Source organism: Lissotriton vulgaris, chromosome 1_1 (genome assembly GCF_964263255.1).
Source record: "Lissotriton vulgaris chromosome 1_1, aLisVul1.2, whole genome shotgun sequence".
In the NCBI taxonomy this organism is placed as follows: domain Eukaryota; kingdom Metazoa; phylum Chordata; class Amphibia; order Caudata; family Salamandridae; genus Lissotriton; species Lissotriton vulgaris.
Window position 1 is genome coordinate 1,251,841,045 of NC_141685.1, and position 22,219 is coordinate 1,251,863,263.

Below are 22,219 nucleotides of genomic sequence, written 5' to 3' on the forward strand. Positions count from 1 at the left end.
TTGGCAAGTCGATATTTTGTCAGTCGATATTATTTCAGTGATCCCCCCCCCCGTTTCAGGACTGGCTAGCTCGATTGCTGGCAGTATACAAACAGGGGATGCCTCTTTATGAATGCAGGAGTAGATGCGCTAGGAAATTAGGGGAAAAGATATGGTTCCTGATGATAGATTAGAAAGCTAAAATGAATCATACAGCAGACCAACTAAGCCAAGTGCTGGGAAATTAGATCCGTTTTGGGAAGAGTCCGGATGGGGACGCCGCAAAACCTGCCCAACGCTCCACACAACGCCTATGAGGGAAGTCAGGAGAACAATTACAGGGCTAAAAATGTCAGACAAGCACTTGAACACTTGAAGGGACTTCTTACTACTAAACCAGTTCTCTCATGCCCAGACCATAAAAAGCACTTTATCCTACAAACAAATGCCTCAGATAATGGTCAAGGAGCTGTATTGTCACAGATCGACACACAGGGGCAGGAGAGACCCGTGATCTACATTAGCCAGAAGTTATACTTCAGAGAAAGCAAGTATGCTGTCATTGAGAAGGAAGCCCTGGCCATCAAGTGGGCCATTGAATCCCTGAAGTACAATCTAGAGGGTACAGGATTCATGTTGTACACTGACCACGCTCCTTTGGAATGGTTTGCCAGAAATAAAGGACACAATGTCAGCATCTTTCGCTGGTTCCTGGCTCTTCAACCCTTGTGTTTCACCACTTAGCACAGAAAGTGAAAAGATCAAACAAATGCAAACTACCTCTCTAGATATCTCCAAGAGCTCTCTCTTACAGGCAATTTAGGGAAGGGGGATGTCGGGAAGAGTCCAGATGGGGATGCCGCAAAACCTGCCCGATGCTCCACACAATGCCTATGAGGGAAGTCAGGAGACCAATTACAGGGTTCAAAATGTCCTCACGCCCTCTCCCTTACAGAGTGACAAGGAATCCGCCTACGAAGATGTGAGGCGGAAAAGAAGACTCTTGCAGGAAGCTGGACAGGACCCAGAAGAAGGAGACACTGAACAGGGAGACGCCGAGAAGCTGGAGTGGAGGGAATCCCCGGAGCCAAGGGAGCCTGAAGGAACCAAGCCAGAGCAGAGGGAATCCCCAAAGCCGAGAGAGCCTGAAGAACCCAAGCCGGAGATCGAGAGGGAGGAGGACGCTGCCACGGAGGACGACCGCAAAGCGTGGAGCGAGGACTGGTGGATGCCCCCAGGGGACGCGTGTCTGTCGCCGTAATTCAGGAGAGTTGCGGCATTGGCGGTAAACATGTAGAACGGGAAAGGGGGGCACACTGGGGGGGGTAAAAAGGGGAGGGCGGATATTCACAAAAGGAGGGCACAACGACCGGTTTGGACTAAAAGTCGTGAGACGTGAGAGGACCCTCAACATTTAGGTTATAGGATGCCTCACAAAACTAGGACCATTAGGGGTGTTCCGGAGCCAACAAGGTACAAACAGAAACCCCTCTTCTTGCCGCAAAAAAGAGGAGAGTTTATCCTCTGTTACTTTTTTTGTGTTGTTTTGTTGTTCACTTTAACCCTGGCACAGGACTCCCCTCACTCCCTATACTCCACTGAAAGCACTGCTCGAACAGCTGCCGTTGAGCACTGTCTTCACTGGGTGTGGTGAAGGGTACAACCCAGTATAAGAACCGTAGTTCAGGTGACTGGCCGCCACTCTTTTTTTCCCCCTCTTACTGAGTATCCTGGGGAAGTGTCCATCCAAAGGGCAGAGCCAACGACAAGAGGGACGGAATTACCATCCTGCCAGCCAGCTCATCTACCACCTCATACAAGCTCTGCTAGTGACGTTCAATAAAACAAATCCAACATTGATAAACCTATACGGGCTCCTCGCTTTAATTTCCGGCCATCCCTCCGACAATCCGTTATTACGAAGCAGGGAAGGATGTAAAGCTATATGCTAAAGAGATGCAATTATTAGGCAAAAGAGATACAATATATCACTGTACAAATATGATGGACTGTGTTAATTAAACTGTTCTTGTTAAATGATAAGTATGTATGAAGTACAACTATGAGTATTGCAAAATTTAAGATTATTTACGCATGAAAATTAATTTGTATCAATCTGAGTTTAATAAAAAAAAAGAAGTGAACGCTAGCAAAAAATATTTTTTTTCTTCATAATCATTCCTTTTTCCTCTCATCCTCAGTCCCGTCTCTGCCTCTCTTCTCCGTCCCAACTCTCACATCACATCCTTTCCCCCACTTTTCCGTCTCTCTCTCTTCTTCATACTTTCTTTGTTACTGTCAGTGCCACCTTAACTGTTTTGTGCCTCTATCCCCAAGTTTTCCACCGACTCTTTTCCCTTCGTTTTCACCTCTCTCTCTTGTGCGTTCTTCCCCTCTCCTCTTTAGCCCCGGGGTCTCATTCTCTCGCTCACTCAGCATCTCTCGGGCTCTTTCATGTGAGGACGAGGGGTCAGGGCGGTGCAGTGCACAGTAACATTAGTAGGCAGCTCTGTGCGGACGTGGTCGGAGACTGGTAATAATCTCGCTGGACGTATTCAAGCGTGTTCTGCCATCCCCGGAGTATGAACAACAAACGCTGCCATCCTCACACGGTTCCAGCCTGTTGAAAGGTCAGACGGAGTATTTTATTTCGATTTTGCAATCGTAACCTCCTCTGCATACCACGTAGCAGAACCGCTTGTCGTTTCGGTTGTATGAATGAACCTAGGTGAGTAATTCTGGCAGTTGCAACAAAAACATGTCCTGCAATATGATATTACAGCAATAAAAAGCGCACTCTCGCTCCCTCATTCGCAAAAAAAGTCCAACATGATTTGATTTCCATTATTCCGCCCCCTTTTATTGACTATAGTCATTTTAAGGTTTCTTCCCCTGCCGTAAACCCGGTAAATCAAAACAAATTCGAAATGAATGTAAGAAATGCAGTTAATCATTTTGTTAGGAAGGGTGTGATTACTGTTATGGAGTGATAGCCCAAATGTCACTGGTGAAATGTGTACAGCTGCTTTCTGCCTCTGTGTAGGAGTAGCAGCAATAGTTTCCCTTGGTCGCTGCTAGCAACAAGCGAGTAACATATGCTGATCAGTTCTGAAGAATTGAGGGAACAACTCTTGGGCACATTTTTGCATATTTCACAAGGCACCTCGAACCCAAGCAGTTTACATTTTAACAGCTTCTTCTGTTGCATTGCCACAGAAATGATTTCATGTAGATGTGGAAAGCAGCAGAGCTAAATTGTAGATAAAATGCATGTATTTCATTGAACTGATTTCACTCTTAATTTAAATTGTCGAAGACACCAAGGAATTGGCAGCAGAGTTGGAAGTTTCGAGGTGTATGTAATAAAGTAGAGTTTTGTTCTGGCTTAAGTCATCAGACGTCAGCATTCATATGTTGCCCTTTTGCTTTGTACTGAGAGCGCATCAAGCACTTCTCTTGCAGAAATAAATGCTGCCTGCGCGCCGGCGTATGTTCACAAAAATAATACAGGTCAACCACCCGTGCATCTGTTACCAAGTCACAGCCTAGAAGTACACTGGCGGAAACTGCCCTCGTGCAATTCATACCTTTGATGAGGGCACAGAGCGCCCTGCTTTGTGTACCGCTTCTCTGGGTGCCCCTTGGCATTGTGTGGTTGAGCCAAGAAAGCGCCTTGCTTTGTATCGGTTTTCTGGGTGCCCCTTGGCAGTGTGTGGTTGAACCCTTATGAGACCAGCAAGCGCCCTGCTCTGTAGGAGGTTTCTGGGGGCCCCTTGACAGTGTGCGGTTGAGCCCAGATGAGACTAGAAAGTGCCCTGCTTTGTATGGGTTCTTTGGGTACCCCTTTGGCACGGTGTGGTTGAGCCCTGATGAGGGCACAGAGTGCCCTGCTTTGTATCGGTTTTCTGGGTGCCCCTTTGGCAACGTGTGGCTGAGCCCTGATGAGATCAGCAAGCGTCCTGCTTTGTACCGCATCTCTGGGTGTCCCTTGGCAGTGTGTGGTCGAGTCCAGAAGCGCCCTGCTTTGTATCGGTTTTCCTGGTCCCCCTTGACAGTGTGTGGTTGAGCCCAGATGAGACCGGAATGTGCTCTGATTTGTATGGGTTCTCTGGGTACCCCTTTGGCACTGTGTTGATTGAGCCCTGAAGAAGGCAAAGAGCGCCCTGCTTTGTATTGGTTTTCTGGGTGCCCCTTTGGCAGTGTACAGTTGAATCCTGATGAGACCAGAAAGTGCCCTGTTTTGTATCAGTTTTCTGGGTACCCCTTGGCAGTGTTTGGTTGAGCCCTGATGAGACCAGAAAGCTCCCTGCTTTGTATCGGTTCTCTTGGTGCCCCTTGGAAGTGTGTGGTTGAGCCCTGATGAGACCACAGAGCGCCCGCTTTGTATCATTCTCTGCGTGTCCCTTGGCAGTGGGTGGTTGAGCCCTGAAGAGACCAAAAAGTGCGCCGCTTTGTATCGGTTTTCTGGGTGCCCCTTTGGCTGAGTGTGGTTGAGCCCTGGTGAGACCAGAAAGTACCTTGCTTTATATCGGTTTTCTGGGTGCCCCCTGGCAGTGTGTGGTTAAGCCCTGATGAGACCAGAAAGCTCCCTGCTTTGTATCACTTTTCTGGATGCCCCTTCGCAGTGCTTATTTGAGCCCTGATGAGACCAAAAAGTGTCTGGCTTTGTACTGCTTCTCTTGGTGCCCATCCCTTGGCAGTGTGTGATTGAGTCCTGATGAAACCAGAAAGCACCCACCTTTGTATCTTTTTTCTAGGTGCCGCTTGGCAGCGTTTGTTTGAGCCCTCATGAGACCAGAAAATGCCCTGCTTTCTATGAGTTTTCTGTGTGCCCCATGACAGTATGCGGTTGTAGCCTAATGAGACCAGAAAGTGCCCTGCTTTGTATTGGTTCACTGGGTACCCCTTTGGTGGTTTGTAATTGAGCCCTGCTTTGTATCGGTTTTCTGGGTGCCCGTTTGGCAGTGTACGATTGAGCCCTGATGAGACCAGAAAGTTCCCTGCTTTGTATCCGTTTTCTGGGAGTCCCTTGGAAGTGTGTGGTTGAGTCTGCAGGAAACCAAAAAAGCTCCTTGCTTTGTGCTTTCGGGGTGCTCCTTGGCAGTGGGTGGTTGAGCCCTGTTGAGAACTGAAGGCGCCTTGCTTTGTATCAGTTTTCTGGGTGCCCCTTGACAGTGGGTGGTTGAGGCTTGAAGAGACCAAAAAGTGCCCCGCTTTGTATCGGTTTTCTGGGTGCCCCTTTGGCCGTGTGAGGTTGAGCCCTGGTGAGACCAGAAAGTACCCAGCTTTATATCGGTTTTCTGGGAGCCCCTTGGTAGTGTGTGGTTGAGTCTGCAGGAAACCAAAAAAGCTCCTTGCTTTGTGCTTTCGGGGTGCTCCTTGGCAGTGGGTGGTTGAGCCCTGAACAGAACATGGAGAACCCTGTTTTGTATCGGTTTTCTGGGTGCCTCTTGGCAATGTGTGGTTGAGCCCTGTTGAGACCACAGAGTGCCTTGCTTTGCCCTGCTTCTCTGGGTGCCCCCTCTTGGCAGTGTGTGATTGAGCCCTGTTGAGACCAGAAGGCGCCTTGCTTTGTATCGGTTTTCTGGGTGCCCCTTGACAGTGGGTGGTTGAGCTTTGAAGAGACCAAAAAGTGCCACGCTTTGTATCGGTTTTCTGGGTGCCCCTTTGGCCGTGTGTCGTAGAGCCCTGGTGAGACCAGACAGCTCCCTGCTTTTTATCGGTTTTCTAGGTGCCCCTTGGAAGTGTGTGGTTGAGCCCTGATGAGACCACAGAGCACCTTGCTTTGTATTGCTCTCTCGGTGCGGTTTGGCAGTGAGTGGTTGAGCACTGATGAGACAAGAAAGCTCCCTGCTTGTATCGGTTTTCAGGGAGCCCCTTGGTAGTGTGTGGTCGAGTCTGCAGAAAACCAGAAAGCTTCTTGCTTTGTGCTTCCGGGGTGCTCATTGGCAGTGGGTGGTTGCGCCCTGAACAGACCATGGAGCACCCTGCTTTGTATCAGTTTTCTGGGTGCCCCTTGGCAGTGTCAGGTTTAGCTCTGATGAGACCACAGAGGACCCTGTTTTTATCGTTTTTCTGGGTGCCCCTTGGCAGTGTGTGATTGAGCTCTGATGAGACCACAGAGGACCCTGTTTTTATCGGGTGTCTGGGTGCCCCTTGGCAGTGTCTGGTTGATCCCTGATGAGACCAAAGAGTGCCTTGCTTTGAATCAGTTTTCCGGACACCCCGTTGGCAGTGTTTGGTTGAGTCCTGATGCGGCAACAGAGCGATCTGCTTTGTATCCGTCTTCTGGGTTCCACTTTGGCAGTGTGGGGTTGAGCCCTGATGAGACTAGCAAGCGCCATGCTTTGGATCGTTTTTCTGGGCGCCCCTTTGAAAGTGAGTGGTTGAGTTCTGATGAGGCCACAGTGCGCCCTCCCTGCAATGTATCCTTTTTCTAGGTGCCCCTGGCAGTGTGTGGTTGATCGGGAATTGGATGTAGAATTCTCCACGCTGATGCTATCGCTTGGGATGCATAAGCCTCAAAGATAAGCTTCAACCATGGTGCTGTGCTGCGCACAAAGTGCTGCTGAGAGTTTGAGAATCAATACATTTCTATCTACCATGTTGTACAGATTATCATCTGTTTCTTATGAAAATATATCGAGGAAGAGGCAGGAGTTCCAAAGCTTTGCTTTGCTGACAGAGGAACTATTGTGTTTCACTTTCTTGCCAGTGATGTGCAGCAGGTTCCTTAGCACTAGAGCAAGCACAGTCACTCATGAGATCACATTATTCAAAACAATTAACACATTGAAATTGACGATGGCGTTGCTGTAACTAATTTCCTGCTGTTTGACTTACATTATCACCCACCTGCCATTAAAATTGCCCTTGATAAAGATAAACAACACACACACACTGTTAAATAATGGGGTGTAAAGCATTAGCATTCTTATTAAAGTAGATTTATATAACACTTTGAATACAAGGTAGTGAGAGGAGCCTCTTACCTTATTGGGTAGTAAAAAAGAATAACAGTTCTGTCAACCTCATCTTCTTAGTCCAATCCTCTACTCACTCAGCATTTGCGATCCATAGGCATCCCCAGATTCACCTGTACGTGTTTATTTTTGAGTCAGGCTTGAAAGAAGAGCTGAATGCTGACATATTGTCACAATTTCTTTAACATATACATCGAGGAGGTTTTGCCTAAGTATGCCCAGGAAAGTATTTGTCTCTCACGACATGCTACTTGAAGTGTGGTGTAGAATTCCACCTCTGTGAAGTGCTCAAGATGCAATGCACGAGTATCAATTTTACATCTCAAAAGTACAGATTTGTCACACATTAAATTAATGATACCATAGATGCATTGTATACAGAACACAACCGTTCGTTGTTTTGTTTTTCATTGAAGCAGGAGGATTTCTGTCTGAGTCAGGGCTCAACATGGAAGCAGAACTATTGGCTTTGCAAATGCCAGTTTATCAGGTGCTGATGCCAAAGCACTGCATCACGGCAATAGCCTATAGTTAGGTATGACAAGTGCAGTCAGTACGAAAGTGGGCTTTGGAGCAGGACGGACACTACGGTGGTGTGTGACGTTGGGCCATATACGCGCACAGCTGCACCGAACCCATGGAAAGCATGGAGAGTAGGGGCACAGGAAAACTGGCATATTGGCATGCTTACCTCTCCTTCTGTCTCTGGTCGAACTGAACAGCCCAGCGCCCAAAGCAGGGCTGAAAGTGTTTCAAATACATTTAGTAGGGATGTCGAGTGCTGCACCTGGTCCTCATCATGTTTAGAGGTGTCTAACATTCACATTTCCTTTTGTGTAACTAGACAAAAATACTTACACATTGCATACAATGCATTGCAAACAATTTACACGATATTATGTGGAATACAAATATTAGTGCTACATTTAGCAGGGAAAGTGTCACTGTATCCATTGTGGACTCTAAAAAAAGTGCAAAAGCCAAAAGTTCTATGAAAAACAGCTGACCGAATTCATGGTGTTGCTGTGCTCCCGCCTGTGACAGAACTTTTACCCGAATGGACTTGCAATTAAGCAATATGGTGTAATGGTATAATTTCAAGAATTTTGCAAAACAAACGTAAAGAGAAATGCTGGAAATTACCCAAGGGTACGCCGGTGTTGTGTAATATGTGGTATCCCCACGGGATCAGGTATCCCCTGTCCTTCGGCCGACTCCGGAGGTCCTGCCTATTGGCCATCTCGGACTAGCCTCCTGCCGCCCCTCCCACCACAGAAGAAGCGAGCCTCCGCTCTAGCAGGCAGAAGCAGCTGCGCACCGAGCAAAGCTGCTGATGGAAATAAACATTTCTGCTTTAGAGCCGAGGCGCCACCAAATTCACGGAGGGTTAAAACCGTATGTCAATTTCCTCGGGGAATATTGTTAAAATAAATCACCAAATCTGTCCAGTGTAATGTATTTACAAAATGCGATGATGAAAGCAGTGCACGTGACCTAAAAGGCTTGGCGGCATGTCTTCTATGCTTGTATTATTTTACTTTGAGCCCTTATGGTACGAGTTGTTTTCCCTCTAACTTGTATTTAGGATAGGCCTGTCACTGATTAAAAAAAAACAGCAACAGGGGCAATTCACATTAGCACTATGAAATGCGTGCTCCTTGCTCAAGTTTTGAAACTCTCTGGCAGACATTAGTTTTATAATTAATTAACTCGAGGGTTTTACATCTGTGTAGCACAGCGCTACGTTGTATATTGTCATATGTAGAATGATGTTTTATTAGGTTATTTTAATAAGGGCTTTTGTTAAACACTACTAGACATCAGACCCCTACCCCAGTGTGCTTTGTGAGTGGGCATGTTCAAAATAATCTGTCCTAAGGCAGAGCAGGTAGACCATTTATCTGTCTGTCTATCTATCTATCTATCTATCTATCTATCTATCTATCTATCTATCTATCTATCTATCTATCTATCTATCTATCTATCTATCTATCTATCTATCTATCTATCTATATACCTGCACTCTGATGCACACTCTATTGAGCTCAGAAGGATGAGATGCTGCATCTATCTATCTATTACAGTATATATCAGAGGATTGCAGGATCCCATCTCGGAAGGATAAGATACTGACTAGGCCCCTCCCACCAGCATTCTGTTTGCACTAGATCCAGCTTGGATGGATAAGATTCCAACGAGGCCCTTCATGCCAGCACTCTAATGTCTGTCTGTCTGTCAGTCTGACTGTCTGTTTATCTATCTATCTATCTATCTATCTATCTATCTATCTATCTATCTATCTATCTATCTATCTATCTATCTATCTATCTATCTATCTATCTATCTATCTATCGGTCTCCCTATCTCCCTGTCTGTCTCCCTATCTATCTGTCTGTCTTTTTGTCTCTATCTATCTATCTATCTATCTATCTATCTATCTATCTATCTATCTATCTATCTATCTATCTATCTATCTATCTATCTATCTATCTATCTATCTATCTATCTATCTATCTATCTATCTATCTGTCTATCTGTCTATCTGTCTATGTATCTATCTATTACAGTAGATATCGGAGGATTGCAGGTTACCTTTACCGTTGTCTTGTATGATATGTGATTCACTTTCCCTGTTCTATCCCTCTGCTACCATTCTCAATCCAAATAACTGACCAACATATCCACCACTCAAATTACTTTCATATTTCACTATACAAATTCACCACTAATCCTTTTATTGGTTCCTGAGTAGTATGCTGCTAGCTGAAAAAAGCACTTCAGCACCCCATCAGGGGTAAACAAGCGCTATATAAATGCAAACCTTTTTCCCTCTTCTGTCCCTCCATTATCCTTCTCAATCCAAATAACTGACTAATATCACCACTCAAATTACTTTCATATTTCACTATACTAATTCACCACTAATTCTTTATGGGTTCCGGAGTAGCGTGCAACTCGCAGAAAAAAGCGCTTCAACATCCCATCAGGGGTAACACGCACTATATAAATGCAAATACAATACAATACAAACTATCTGTCTGTCTGTCTGTCTGTCTATATGTCTATCTGTCTATCTATGTAGTCATCACGAAACAGAACACTGTATCGAACTCGGAAGGATGGGAGCCTAACTAGGCCCATCCTGCCGCTACTTTGAGGCACAATGTATCAAGCTCGGAAGGGTGGGAGGCTAGCTAGTCCCGTCATCCCTCCTGCAGACAATCTTGCTGTTGTAAGCATACAGAAGGTTGCCAGAAAACTCATGCACACTGTACCTCAGAATGAAGGGGGTCTGAATAGCCCTTCTTGCTAGCACTCTGATGCACACTCTATCAAGCTTAGAAGGATCAAATGCTGACTAGGCTCCTCGTGCCAGGACTCTGATGCAAACTGTATCAATCTTGGAAGGATAGAGGGCTGACCAGGCCCATTGTGCCAGCATTCTGATGCATACTCTATTTAGCTCAGAGGATAAGATGCTGATTAGGCCTCTCGTGCCAGCACTAACATGCAAACTGAATCAACCTTGGAATGACGGAGGGCTGACTAGGCCCATCGTGCTTCACTCTGATGTTAACTATATCCAGTTTGGAAGGATAAGCTGCTGACTAGGCCCGTCATGCCACCACTCTGATGCAAACGTTATTGTTCTCAGAATGAGAAAGAGGTGTGGCGCCGCGGCTAGGGCGACTGACTCCGGAAAATGGGGATCACGGTTCGATCCCCGGCACCGGCGGCAGCACCATGTGACTCTGGGCAATAGCTTGCTTAAACTTCCCGACGGCCCCCAGCGCCTAGAGACCCTTACGGGTGATTGTGCGCTTTACAAATGTGGATTATTATTATAATGATAAGATGCTGATTAGGAGCCTCATGCCAGCACTCTGATGCAAACTGTATCAACCTTGGTAGGAGGGAGGGCTGACCAGGCCCATCGTGCCAGCACTCTGATGCACACTCTATTGAGCTCAGAAGGATGGGATGCTGATTAGGCCCCTAGTGCCAGCACTCTGATGCACACTATATCCAGCTCAGAAGGATAAGAGACTGACTAGGCCCCTCGGGAGAGCACTCTGATGCACACTCTATTGAGCTCAAAAGGATAAGATGCTGAATAGGCCCCTCGTGCCAGCAATCTGAGGCACACTGTATCAACCTTGGAAGGATGGTGGGCTGGCCAAGCTCATCATGCCAGCACTCTGATGAGTACTATATCCAGATCTGAAGGATGAGATACTGACTAGGCTTCTCTTGCCAGCACTCTGATGCGTACTATATCCGTACAGAAGGATTAGATGCTGATTAGGCCCCTCGCACCAGCACTCTGTTTGTACTAAATCCAGCTTGGAAGTATAAAATGCCGACTAGGCCCTTCATGCCAGCACTCTAGTGAGTACTATATCCAGCTAGGAAAGATAAGATGCTGATTTGGCCCCTCGTGCCACCATTCTGATGCACACTCTGTTGAGCTCAGAAGGATAAGCATGAGAGTAAAATTGAGAAAGTTAACCTTTTGGTTTTTTAATAATAAAACATATTCAAATCTTTAGAGATAGTACAGGGACAGAGCAGTAAAGGCCTTCCATTATTGCAAGTAGATGTGCCTTGTGATGATATCTCATATGACTCTGACTCCCTATTGAACTCAGAGCTAATGAAAATCATGTTATGTTATGTTATGTTATTTTGTGTCTTTTATAGCGCTCGGCTACTCAAGAGTGTCCCGGCGCTTTATTGACAACCTAAAAAAGACAAACACAACACACAGATTAAAAGAAACAAGGTCAGCAGAATACGGAAATCTAGGAAGCAAAAAGCCAAGTTTTCAGGCCCTTCCTGAAAACCAACAGATTTGAGGTGCTACGTAACATCAGGGGCAGAGAGTTCCAAAGCTGTGGGGCCCGGAGCATAAAGGAACGACCTCCCATACGAGCCTTCCTCACACGAGGGACAATGGCAAGGAACATCGACTCTGACCTCAAAGATCGGGAAGGACGATAGGAGACGAGCCTCTTCTGAAGGTATTTAGCCCCTGTGGCATAAAAGGCCTTGTGAGCGAGAGTTAAGGCTTTAAAAACTATCCGCTGTCGGATAGGCAGCCAATGAAGCGACTGCAACAAGCCAGAGACTCTGACTCGCCTATGCAGGGCAAAAATGGCACGCGCTGCTGCGTTCTGGACCACCTGCATCCGTTGCAGGAGATATTCCGGCAGGCCAAGATATAGGACGTTGGAGTAGTCCAGTCTTGAACCAATCAAGGCCTGTACCATAATCCTCCTGTGGTCCTCAGAGAGCAAAGGGAAAAACTTCAGAAGCATGCGGAGAAGACCAAAGCAGGTGCCAGTGAGGGCAAGGATCTGAGATCTTAAAGTCAGACCGTTGTCAAATTTGATCCCCAAATTCTTAGCTGACTGAGACGACCGCCCCGGAGGAGACATGTCAGCAGGCCACCATACCTGCCAGTCCGGATCGGATTGACAACCGAAGAAGAGCACCTCCGATTTATCTCAGTTGCTCTCGAGGCTGTTCAGTTGGAGCCATTTAAAAACAGCCCCAAGGCACTCACGGATACTCTCTCCATCAAAATCCTCAATCATCCAACAAAGATTGTGTAAAATATGATAAAGTCTGATAAAAATTAAAAGAAGTGTATTTCTCTAACCTGTGGAAGCTTTGACATTAATATGTCACATTATAGAGCTGCACTGAGAAGTACTTAACAGTGACAGCTTTTAAACATGGCTACAGAACCATTCCTGCCTCAGCCTCCACAATGGTGACAGTGAACTGAACCCTTTATACCTCCCAGATCATTATCAAGCAAAATTATGATCTATTAAATCAAAAACCATTATATTAAACTCATGTTTTTGAAAGAACGGTCATATGTAATTTTGAAGAAAATTGAGTTTTAGTTAAATTAAATATATACTTAAGATCACATTTTTGCAGGTAAGGAGTGATTTATCTAGGCTTTCTGGCTTCACTTTCTAAAAAGCATTCACTAAATAGCTATGTATTTGTCTCATTTTATGTTAAGACTTTGTTTTTACCTCTCTGCGTTTTTCTGCAGTTTTTATATAGTGCAACCACTTAACATCTGCATCAGTTAAATTACACAAAGTCATATTTTTTTAATGTTGAGCTAGTGTTGAGACTGCCGGTTACCCAGTTCCAAAATCAACAGCTCTAGCCATAACGCCACATCCTGGGCTCAGCAGTGGATAGTAGGCAGAAGCCATGTGAAAGCTCAGCTTGTTACAGGCTCAAAGTTCCAATAGGACCTCGAGCTGGACAAGAGCCAGTCTTCAGGTTTGAGCCTGGCTTGAGCTTTCTGCTAATTACCCACCTCTAGTTCAACCTGCTGCAAGTTGCATTGTGGCATGTGAAGGCTTTTCTTTTAACCAGTGCTGCATGTGGAAAAATTGCTAAAGAATCCCATAACCTGGGGCTGACATTATGGTAGATGAACGGACTGGAGGGGCCCTGCCAAGTTTCCCTCGCCCCCAGGGCAGATTTTTTTGTTTTTAAATTCTGGGACTTGTAGTCTTGTTTATTTCATTACAAAACTGGACTACAAATCTGAGAATTCAAGAAAAACTCGGCTAGAGCAGCACATCATGCATTTATCAGGGGAAATTGGCAGAATTGCTGGAGTCACAAGTGGGAGAGATAAGTGTAGCATCAGATTCAAAGAAATTGACAGATTATAGTAAATGTGTACTTGGGTACTTTTTTGGTCAAAAGTTGTCTGCATTTTATATATATTGTCTCACAATAAGGCACTTGCTGTGGAGATCACTGTGTAAGCAGATTCCAATGTATAGCATTGATGAGATATCTATGAAGGCTAATGCACTTGCTGAACAGATGTGTGTACAATCTAGTTACAGGTTTTATTTATCATAAAATAGCATAGACTTCTCACCAGGTCTTGCTCCTACACTACTAGTAGAGGGCACGACCCCCATAGGCTGTTTGCACCTTGACAAGTATGCTGCGTTGTATACCAAATTGTGACCCAAATGCATTATTTTGTATTAATTGTATTTTCTGTTTAAAATATACAATAAAAGATTTTTTCTGGGGAGCGGAGCTTGCTTGAGACCAAGATGGCTGCCTTGGTCTCGAGCTCCGTAACGCCGAACAACAATCCTTAAATAATCCGACAGCTCACCACTAAAATATAGCCCATGTATAGCAATCCAAATATCGGAGCCCGGCCGCTCCCCGAGGAACTGCCCCCGAACTCCCCAGCCCCAGTACTTAAGGAGTTACAGCCGAGGCAGGCAAGCGATACACCAGGCCCTGATCCCCGGGCCAGAGTGCAGTGACGGGCGCAGCGACGTCTGCGCACGTGTGGCAGTGGATTGCTGATCGCGACCGGCTCCCTGGTCCTGGGGGTCTGGTACTTGCGACGATCGTCTAGGAACAGGCGGGCTACTGTCGGCACCGGGGGAGTCCCGGACAGGAATGCAGGATGCCCGAGGTGGCTCGCTGAGATAACCGGAGCGGAGGATTGCACAACGACCCCTCAACTTAGGCTGGGTGGTGAAGGCAGGAAGAGGCTCTAGACGGGGGACCTCGCTAGGTGGCAGAAATGAGCCCAGAACAACAGGACTAAGTGGCCATCCGCAGCTGTGGGGAACCACCATTTTGTGTGCTGGTGGAGGCTCTGCGCTAGGGGAGATAGCGTCAAGACGGGACCCATTCCTGAGGCCCTGCACCGCCCTGCATGGAACGACTTGGGCAGCGTGGAGCAGCACAACACTGCGCATGGGGCTGAACAATTTGTCCAGCCAGACTCCAGGGGATATTAAGATGCAGAGCCGGCCTGAGCCTCGCGTGCGGTCACGGCAATGAGACACCTTTAAGGGGTGAAGCCGCAAACCAACGATCTACAGGTCAGCTGTGAACAAGACTAAGAGGGCAGAGTTAAGGCAACATTGAGAGACCTATCGGAGTGCGGCACTGGGAGCAAGAATTAGTGTGGAATCAGAGAGAAAGGACGTTCTTGGAGACAGAGCAGCACGGCAAGTCTGAGGTCAGTGGAGTGGTGGACTGGGGATAGGCGGAAGCTTCCACAGTGACTAACACAGCTCCTCGCTGTGGGTGCCAGATAGCATGCCGACACAGGGAGGCGCCTTCCCCTGGTAAAGGACTGCGACGGTGTACACAGCCAGGGAGGTAATAGACCTCAGCTCGGTCCCTATTGAGTAGCCCATTGCGGTGACGCGTAAGATAGCCCTTATACAATGCCCTCAACAGGAGAAAGTAATGAGAAGTACGGACAGGACGCAACCCTAACTCACTTTCCAGCAAAAAAACGCTTTAAGTTGCATGACACCGCAACAGAGGAAGCCAATAGGACTTCTGCCCCTATGGAGGATGAACCAGACATTCGAAGTATGCTGCTGTCAATGGAAAAAGGCCTACATAGTGGCATCACCTCATTGGGCACAAAAATTGATGCTCTTTCATATCGGATGGACAGAATGGGAGAAAGGCTGGATAAACATGCCAAGAGGTTAGACATGTCTGAGCGGCGGCTTACAGAGGTAGAAGAGGCACAAACTACGCTAGACTCTGACCACAAACAGCTTGGAAGGGTCATACTTGTATTGCAGGACAAAGCAGAGGACTTGGAGGTCCGCTCAAGGTGCTGTAATCTACAAATTACGGGCCTACCGGAGTCGATGCATACTGGTATTACAGAGCAATTTGTGGAGAAGTTGCTGGTGAGCCTCCTGGGGGCAGAGACATTCTACAACATGTTTGTAGTGGAGAGAACGCACCGTTTTCTGGGGCCCCGTCTGGTGCCAGGTGCCCCGCCGCGCCCAATTATAGCGAAATTGTTGAATTACCGGGACAGAGTTGCTGCCCTGCGGACGGTGATGGAAAAACAAGAGTTGAACTATGAGGTGTCATCTATAGCACTTTACCAGTATTTTACCGCCCGAGTGCAGGAGGCATGTAGACAATTTGCACCCATCAAAAAACAGCTGCGTGACCTAGGCCTGGACTATGCCATGCTGTACCCGCTCAAACTCCGGGTGAATAAACAAAGACGCTCCCACATTTTTACCGATCCAAAGGCACTACAGATGGCAATGAAAGACTGGTCCAAAGAACAGTTACGGAGCCTGGAGTGACAACTTTTGGACGAGGCGGCAGGCGGATCACTTGAGGAGCAGGACTGAGACTCACCAATTTACACTGAGCCGATAAGTATTGTGGGGATGGGGTGGGGCGGGACGCAGGGGATAGAATCGGAATTGTACATATAGAAGTAAAGGGATTGCAACCTGTCGCCCTTCCTATAAAGGGGAATAGGTTTGACTCCGCCATACAGTTCTAAAAAACACACAGAAGCAGAGAGCTCTATCGCGGGAGCTGTGGCGCTAAAAAGTCAGTGTGCGGAGGACGGGACGAAAGAGTGCCTGTAATTGTCAGATAAGAGTAAAAAGAGCAACCTCTGCCTCAGAGTGTAAAACACCACTATTGTTCACTAAATTCGTGGGGGAGGTTGGGTGTAAGGGGGGATTCCTCAGGGGATGCTGCATGACCGAGTTGTGGGAGGTCTGCTGTGGGTAGGTGGAGGGTGGGGTTGGGTGTTGGTTATGTTGTTCTTGATGTTGGAGATGTCAACTGAGTTGCTGCACATTGCACATTGCGTAAGCAAGCTACATGAGACAGTACATGCTGTGATACTTGAGAGTCCTGATGGCTATGGCTAGTAGAGCTACTGCCCGAGAGCTATAAATTCCCTTAGGGCAATGTCGCGGAACGTGAAAGGCCTAAACTACCACCGCAAACTACGTAAAGTGCTGAGTTACCTAAACAGGCAAGATATTGATGTTGCATTGCTCCAATAACCCAATGCTGCGCCACAGGGGAATCCCAGGCCATATCAATGCCTCTGGCTTTACAACGCACACTAGAGGGGTAATGACCTGGGTAAATCCCAGATCTGACTACACGATAAAGAAGCTGATGGTGGATACGGGGGTTGGTTTGTGATCTCTAAATTACAGGTTAGAGGATTAGACTTGCTTATAGTGAATGTATATGGCCACAACTATGACTTCCCAGAGTTCTTTGCAACTTTAGCTAACACGATCGGTAATGAAGAGGAAACACAAATACTTTGGGGAGGCGATATCAATCTGGTCAGAAATCCGGATTTAGACAGATCCGGAAGACCGATGGCGGGCAGGACTATTGAAAGTGTTATGATTAGCAAGGGCATTACAGATGTATGGAGAGAGATTCATCCATATGATGGTGGCTTCTCACATTACTCAGCATACCATAACCTACATACACGCATAGATTATTGGCTGGCATCAACGTCAATCATGTCACGGATCCGTGCTTGTCAGGTGTTGTCGCGCACTTTGTCCGATCACTCACTGCTGTTACTGGTCTTGTCCACACCTAAGAAAACAATACCACCGTTTACATGGCGGTTCCCCCCTTACTCATTACTAGACCCGGTTTTCAAAGAAGAGATGGCAGAAGCTATAGATACATAATTTGCCACTAATATTGGCTCGGTGGATAGCTTCTAGGCGGTATGGGAAGCTTTTAAAGTATACATCCAGGGGGTAGCCATGTCTAAACATTCGGGGGTACTTCGCTCCATACAACAGCAGTTATCGACCCTGGAATGAGATCTGGGGGATTTGGAGTCATGCCAATTGGCTGGGGAAGGCGAGGAAGTTGCAGATGCAATGAAAGGCTTATTGGTGGAGGATCAGGAAGCGGTGGATAGTGAAGTGAAACATTTAGGCAAATATGCTATTGCGCGCACATATGGGGAGACTGACAGGCGGGATCGGTGCTGGCTAACATGTTAAGGGCCAAACGCAGCAAAACTTTGATTACTGCAATCCGGTCGGAAGGGGACGAACTGTTAACAGACGAAAAGGACATTGCGCACAGGTTTAAACAATACTACTCGGAATTGTATGCTTCTCGCTTGCCGTGCTTGGACGATGAAATATTGGACTACCTGGAGCACATCAAGTTGACCTTCCTATCTGACACGCACAGAGAGTTCCCCATGCATCCCATTGAAAGAGATGAGATTATGGATGCACTGGCGGGGATGCGTTCGGCCAGCGCCCCAGGGACGGACGGCCTTACAGTAGGTTTCTATAAGACCTTTATGGAAATATTGCTTCCCCACATTTCAATGTTATTTGATGATTTATGTGTGTCGGGTGTGATGCCACAATCTATGAGAGAAGTGATATTAGTGACCATCCCTAAGCCGGGTAAGTTCCCTGAGGAGTGTGGCTCTTACCAGCCGCTCTTTCTACTGAACGTGGACACCAAGTTGTTCGCCAAAGTGTTGGCCAACCGCCTAGCCCTGTTATCCCCGGAACTTGTTGCACCGGAACAGGCGGGGTTCATACCGGACAGGAACCTAACTTACAATTTGCGTACGTTTTTTGGCACTACGCAGCATGTATGACGAGACACAAAAGCTATTGCAATATTCTTGGACATGGAGAAGGCCTTTGACTCGGTAGATTGGCCTTTTATGCAGCTGGTACTGACCAGGATGGGACTAGGCCCCGTTTTTCTGCAATTGATCAGAGTGTTGTACAATGACCCAACGGCTCGCATACGGCTGAAGAATCTGGTCACTGGAGCCATTACTATTTCCAGGGGGACCCGGCAGGCATACCCCTTGTCGCCGACACTATATGCCTTAATTGCTGAGCCTTTGGCATGTGCGCTCCAATAATATCACGGTCATAGAGGTGTTCGATTACCTACCTACAGCATTGTGGTCTCTACGTACGCCGATCACACATTGCTATATGTGAGGGACCCAGAAAACAACCTCTCCCGGGTTCTTAGAGAGGTAGTGCACTTCGAAGCATTATCTGAGTTAAGAGTAAACTGGTCCAAATCCATAGCCTTTCCGCTCACCCCGGCCACTTCGCAATTTGAGATGGAATATCCTCTTCAATGGCCGGAGGACTCGGTCAGGTACCTTGGCATCCGATTGCATACAGACTCAGAAATTGTGTTCCGTGAGAACTATGGTACTGCTGTAGCCAAACTAGAGGATGACGTTGATACTTGGATTGGTCTGCCACTGTCTCTCATTGGCAGGGTCTCAATTATAAAGATGGTGGTGTTACCCAGGTTCCTCTTCCTGTTTGTAAATATCCCGATAGTGCAGCCACGCTCCTTTTTTGACAGAATTAATAAATCATTAATAAGACTGGTGTGGTCAAGCAAGCAGGCACGAGTGCAACGGTGAGTGCTCACCCTGCCATATCACTTGGGAGGACTTGGCGCCCCTGACTTAGAGTTAAATTACAGGGCGGCACAGGGAGCGCAGGCCCCATGTTGGATGCACGGCGTGGATGACATACCATATCTTAGGCTCGAGAAGCTTTGATTCTTGAGCCGGTGGACCGCAGGACATGGATTCTGGACTCTCTCAACTCCACAAGACATGCATGGCACAGTCTGCTACAGTGTGCTGTTATATTCTCCGGAAATGCCAATAAGCTCAATGGTATGGCTTGCCCCCTGTAGAGACGGAGGGGTCATGCGGGCATTGCAAGCGTTAGACATACATAAAGCATGAGACCTGTTCTTGGGCGGGGTCGTGAAGACATGGGATGAGGCCACGGCCACTGCTGAAGCGCCCAGTGATGCAACGCTTCCAGTTTTACAGAGTACGCAGGGCACTGCATCAACAATTGGGAGATGACATGAACGAACCACCAGAGGTACAAGAAATGTCATATCTTATTAAAACTGAGTCCCCTCGCAAAATTTTCTCGGACATATATAAGTTAGTATTGTCCCACAGACCAAATCATATAAGAGGGCCAGACTAGCCTGGCAGCGCAATCTGGACATGACGATAGACAATGCCATGTGGTCTTATTGCTGTAACAACACAAAAGGAATATCATTACATGGCAAATACAGACTCATACATTTCAAAGACATTAAGAGTACTATATGCCGGAGAGACTGCAAATATACGGGCTGAGGGAGGAGGCGACCTGTGATAGATGTCACTCCCCGGCAGCAGATTTCATGCACTTAGCATGGAACTGTCCAGGTGTCTCACAGTAATGGGAAAAGGTATTTAGCGAGCTGAGCACCATAGTTGGCTCTGTGATTTCTCCTGACCCTGCCGTGGCACTGCTGGGGTATTCCAAAACATTGCCGAAGGCAAGCCGAAGATTGGTGGATATGGGCCTGCTGATGGCAAAACGTAGAGTAGCAATGTGCTGGATGAGGGGTCCCCTGCCCACGGTGTCACAGTGGTCACACTATGTCCTTTACTGTTGCACACAAACAAAAACCTTCAGCGAGCTGCTTCCTCCGCGGAGCAGACCGAAGAACTACTGAGGGCTATACACAGCATACTTGAATAGTAAAGGTGAGGGTACTACTGCAGATGCAATGACGGATACTGAAGTAGATACTAATACCCCTGTTTCATAGACAATAGCGCTGTACAGCGACCTCTAGCACACACGGCCTGCAGGGTAGGGGGAGGCGCCCAAACTGATAGATGGTGTAGAAGACTTGGACGGGAATCAGACGGCATTGGGATAGCTTGGCGGGAGGTAACGGGTTCAGAAAGGCAATGTTACGTAGGCGGTAGGTAGTGTTGATGTCTCCCTGTTTGTCATAAATGTTTGTGCACTGTTTATGTTGCTGATGCGCAGCAAATGCGTACGATATAAGGAAGAGAGCTACAATCCTTAATAGTGACGCTGCCCTGCCTCCGGGATGTGGGCTATGAAGCTGTGTAAAATGCCTTATATTGACTAGCTATCGGCCCCTGTGTTGTCAGATGAATCTTTCTGAGTCATTATTAGGATGTGGGTTGTTGGCGTACAGCTGTGTATTTCATTGACAACTTTTCTAATAAAAAAAAAAAATACATTGAAAAAAAAGATTTTTTCTAAAATCACATTAAGGTTTAATATGCCTGTTGCAAAGTACAGTGTGTAACATGCAAGTATGTATTCTTGTGTGATAGCTTTGTGTTTTACGTTGACAACTGAGTGGGTTACTACTTTTTTGTGAGGTGATCCTTATATTAGTAAATGTATCCTAATAATGACTCAGAAAGATACATCTGACATTCTAATAAAGATTACATATATCTTGGTTTTGAAATATCAATCATCACACCAAATGGTAGATTGGTCAAACATCTTCCACCTCTGCCATCAAACATCTACTCTAGTTTACCTCTTGAGTACTTCTGCCAGCCGTCTGGTGGTCTTCTCCAAACATTTTGCTTTCCTTCTCCATGTACTCTGAGCACTTTACCTCTGCTAACCAGAGCTAAAGTGCATGGGCTCACTCCTTTGAAACATGGTCACATTGGCTTATCCCTAATTGGCATATTTAATATACTTTTAAGTCCCTTGTAAAGTGGGACTACCTTTGCTCATGGTCTGTAAACTAAATGCTACTTGTAGGCCTACAGCACTGATTGTGACACCCACTTAAGTAGCCCTCTAAACATGTCTAAAGTCTGTCATTGCAGAATGTGTATGCTCATTTAAACTGCCATTTGAACCTGGAAAAATAAACCCTTTTCCAAGCCCAAACCACCCCCAGGGTAGACCTTGGGCGGCCCAGAGGGCAGGGTGGAGTGTTTACATGTCCTGGTAGTCAAAGACTCCTAAATTCATTTTTCACTACTGCAAGGCATACCTCTTCCATAGGATAGCATTGGTGTTATTTTACTACATTTAATAAGCTGTAATTTCCAAATGGAAGCAGGTTACCAGTTTGTGTTTGGTGGATTTGAAACTGTATTTAAAAATCCTAACTCATGATGAAGTCAGATTTTAGCTTACGATTTTAAAAATACCACTTTTGGAAAGTTGGCATTTTACTGCTGCCTTAGCCATTTGGTGCCTGTAACATTTCTCACATGACTGAGTGTAGCTGACTGATGGGCTTTGTGTGTTCCTTCTAGACAACCACATCCAATAGGACGCAGCCCCAGTAACACTTAAATAGGCCATGTCCTGACTCCACACAAAGGGCTGCTTACCCCAAGTAGTTAGTCCGGAGCCAGGGCAGGGAAGGTAGGATGCCTGGGGACTTTAAAGGAAACCTCTAGTGGTTCCTCCCCACTTTAAAGGCTCAGCTTTATATAAATACTGGACCTCAGACACCAACTCTTCAGTACACTTCTGAAACTGTGGATACTCTGCCAGGAAGAAGGACTACTGCCCTGCTGTGCT